Raw genomic sequence first — 3,629 nt, forward strand, 5'->3', positions numbered from 1 at the left:
GGGCTGCCGCACCTCGGAGCGGAGGGATGAGGCAGAGAAAGGTCCTACGCGGGCCGTCGTCCGCCCTTGAAATGCTGCGGTGTGGGGCTTTCCTTTCCGTGGAAAAGGACCGGCTTTCTCGTCCGGGTGCGTGTGGCCAAAATTGGGTTCCCGCCTCCAAAATTCCGTATGTCCTAGGCTTGTACTTACCGAGGAAATTCCCCACCGATTGCAAGCGATTACCAGTAATTTTTCTTCCGTAATCGTTACTGACTCCCGTTTCCTTTGAAGTGTTTGACGCGACCCTCGAGGGGGTCGAGGGTTTGGCCGGGTCGTTTATGGCCCATCCCGGCAGGACCGGACCGAACCCGAGCACCCCCGTCACCGGTCCGCCCTGAATTTCAGTGAAATATTGATATCGTTTATAAATACTCCCTTTCCCTGCTACTCGGTCTTTCCTTGTGTATCTGCAGGGAGAGGGTTTACTCCATCCTTTGATCCCACCCGCAGCTCTCCGGCCCAAATGCCGATTCTTGCAGACACGATCTAAGCAGAAAACTACTACGAGTGTTTGCTTTTGAAGTAAAAGTCTTATTGTACATCTGGCTGTACAATTTAAAAAAATGTATCTATTTTCTTTGGTCATTATGGGAAAGCTTTTCAGAGGAGAAAATATCCATTTTGGTAGCACAGATCCCATTTTGACAATACTGCATTTTTGTGGGTTTGGGAATCCTACCTGTACAAGACATCTGAAAACTGGTATTTTACAATTTGATATTTGGAAACGGGGTCATTTTGATATTTTGGAACTTGATATTCTGCTGTTTTGAAATGGAATTAATTTGGTATTGTGGAACCTGGTATTCTGATATTTGGAAACTGGGTAACTGGTATTTTGGAACTTGGTAATTTGTAACTGGGTTACTTTGGTATTTCTGAACCTGGCAATTTAAAACTGGGTTACTTTGCTACCTCTGAACGTGGTGTTCTGGTGTTTTGAAACTGGGTTATTTTAATATTTTGGAACTTGGTATTGTGGTTTTTTGAAACTGTTTTTCTGGTATTTTGAAATTTGGGTTTCTATGATTTTGAAACTAAGTTATTCTGGTATTTTGTTCCAAAATACCAGACAAATAACAAACAAAACAAAACCCAAAATTTTTTTGTAGGCTGTTTTTTTGGTGTATTTGTAGGCTTGCTTTTTTTTTTTTTCCCCCCCTGTGTTTTGTAAGATGAGCTTTTAGTGGTTTTGTAACCTCAGGGTTTGGTTTTTTTGTAATCCGCGCCTGGCAGGGACCTGGGGCGTCCCGGTCGAGTCTCTAGGCTTCGTTTGCTGTCTTCTGCTACAATTAACAGTTCCTGGCATGGGAACTGTTAAGTTGCAGACAATATGATGAGACACTTCCTGAAACAAATTAATTCCAGCTAAGTGACTCTTCCTACTCTGCAGTTCCTATACCCGGCCCGGTTTAAATCCGTACCTAGCCCGACTCTTCGGTCCTCCCGTTTCCTACCTGTGAGAGAGAAAAGTCTCTCACGGACTTAGAAAAATAACAAGAAGATCCTCACTAACAGCATTTTTGTACCTACAGGTGTTTTGTAAGATGAGCTTTTAGTGTTTTTGTAACCTCAGGGTTTGGTTTTTTGTAATCTGCACCTGGCAGGGACCTGGGACATCCCAGTCGAGTCTCTAGGCTTTGTTTGCTGTCTTCCGCTACAATTAACAGTTCCTGGCATGGGAACTGTTAAATTGCAGACTATATGATGAGACACTTCCTGAAACAAATTAATTCCAGCTAAATGACTCTTCCTACTCTGCAGTTCCTACACCCGGCCCAGTTTAAATCCGTACCTAGCCCGACTCTTCGGTCCTCCCGTTTCCCACCGCTCTGCTCAGGGCTTTGCACCTCACATTCTTTCCTCCCTCGGTGGTGTCACGGCAGAATGTGGCAAGGCTTTGGCCAGCACTGGAGCTCTCCAAGATGATCTTACTGAGAACTCTTCTGCTTTTCGCTGCACCTGCCACAACAACATTTGCTCACTAAAATAAATGCTTTCCACAATGAACTGAAGGTGCAAGGGAACAAGTGCTGCACTGTTGGGGAGGAGGATAGTTTGGCAAGGGAATTACACAGATCTGGAGGCTTGGCAGAAAGACCTCTGAATGTAGAAACTGAGGATGAGATAGAAATGAAAGCAAGTTTTGATATAGAGTAAAAGATGTTTTGCTGCACCAGTGATCGCTGCATAGCTGAGAAGGCAAAGGTTGGAGATGAGTCAGAAGGAGATTTTTAGGATGAGGGCAAAGGTATGTGACTACAAACAAAGACATGTTTTTCACCAAGTAAATAAGTCTCAAGAAGAGCATAAGTAAATAGAAAACATGTTTTTACCAAAAAAGAGAGATATTGCAGGCAGACAAGACATGTCAATGTGGCAGATAGAAGAAAGGTCTGAGAATTTTCCATTGTAAGCTTAAATTGTAACTTACTCTTGTGCTTGGATAATAATGACTATAATATGGTGATGGTAGTAGCTATAATAGGCTATAGGCAAATGTAAAAGTATTGTGTATGGTGCTTATTGGTTGTCATGTATTAAGATACTCAGAAAAGAAAAGAATATAATGTTTTGTAACTTGAACAGAAAGCGACTTCAGGTGTGCCTACAGCTGGAGCTGGCAGCTGTAGGGCTGGCTCTGGATACCCACTCCCTGAACTGCCGTAACTTTGCCTATGCCATAAACAGCTTTCAAGAGAGCCGCCTGAAGTCCGGACATCCTTCGTACACACTTTTCCTATACTGCACGGCAATATTTTTCAGCCCAAGGACAAAGAAATACTTTCTAAGGTTTGGATCCTGTTCCAGTGCAGCAGAACCAAATCGATCTGCTTCCACTCTGAAAACATTGGCGACGCCAAACTGAGCTGCCAGCATGAAACGCCTCGCCGTTCCTACCCCGCCTGTGCCTCGCACCCTGCTTTGTCATGTCCTACGCTACCATCCTACAGGCTTCCAGGAGCGAGATTCATCCCTGAGAACCGTCACACCGATATCCTTGAACATTCCAACTTCACTGCCAATACTCTAAGAACCTCCTGCATTCCATTCCCTAGTACGGCAACAAGTCCTCACCCACCCTGCATCTTCAAAAAGTAGTGTACAAGGTTTAAGCGAAGCTCACGGTTTGATGGGCACCGTCTGGTGAAGAAGGGGCAGTCAATAACTAACTCATGTAAGCACAAGTTAACTATTGGGAGACAGCAAATGTTAGTTCAGACAGCAGATGTTAATTACACAACCTAAGAAGCTGAATTCACCCTAATCTTGTCAAGATAGAGGGAACAAGGATTATCTCAGAGACTGCTGAATCATTCCTCAAAGGACTACGCATGCCCAGGGAGAAAGGTGAAAAGTGCACTGGGAGGATGACTACTGGCCTTCATCAGAAAGACCCCCGAGGAAGAAGAGGAGCCTTCCTCAGTGCGACCACCGGGACGTACAGCGCATGTGTGGCCCATATGCTAATGATATTAATGACTTCCGAGAAATAATTTGTATAACCACACCTGTCCCAAGGAATGTGATGAATATTCATAATTTAACCCTTAATACTGTGTTGTAGAGAGCACCAGGTGTGTGTGTTT

The 3,629-nt window shown here is 44.2% G+C and overlaps 2 long non-coding RNA genes across 2 annotated transcripts in view; both read right to left on the reverse strand.

Annotated features, from left to right (window-relative positions):
* LOC108447617 overlaps positions 1-3,629 on the reverse strand; it is a 17,766-nt gene that overhangs the window by 5,351 nt on the left and 8,786 nt on the right. Inside the window, exon 2 of the long non-coding RNA XR_001863267.1 lies at positions 580-585. This is a non-coding gene — a long non-coding RNA (uncharacterized LOC108447617). The remainder of the gene's footprint in view (positions 1-579; positions 586-3,629) is intronic.
* LOC108447618 lies at positions 1,574-2,501 on the reverse strand. The gene is made up of 2 exons (XR_001863268.1): positions 1,835-2,501; positions 1,574-1,758 (listed from the first exon to the last, which is right to left on the reverse strand). It is a non-coding gene; the product is annotated as an uncharacterized LOC108447618 (long non-coding RNA).

Source organism: Corvus brachyrhynchos, unplaced genomic scaffold (genome assembly GCF_000691975.1).
Source record: "Corvus brachyrhynchos isolate BGI_N302 unplaced genomic scaffold, ASM69197v1 scaffold137, whole genome shotgun sequence".
In the NCBI taxonomy this organism is placed as follows: Eukaryota; Metazoa; Chordata; class Aves; order Passeriformes; family Corvidae; genus Corvus; species Corvus brachyrhynchos.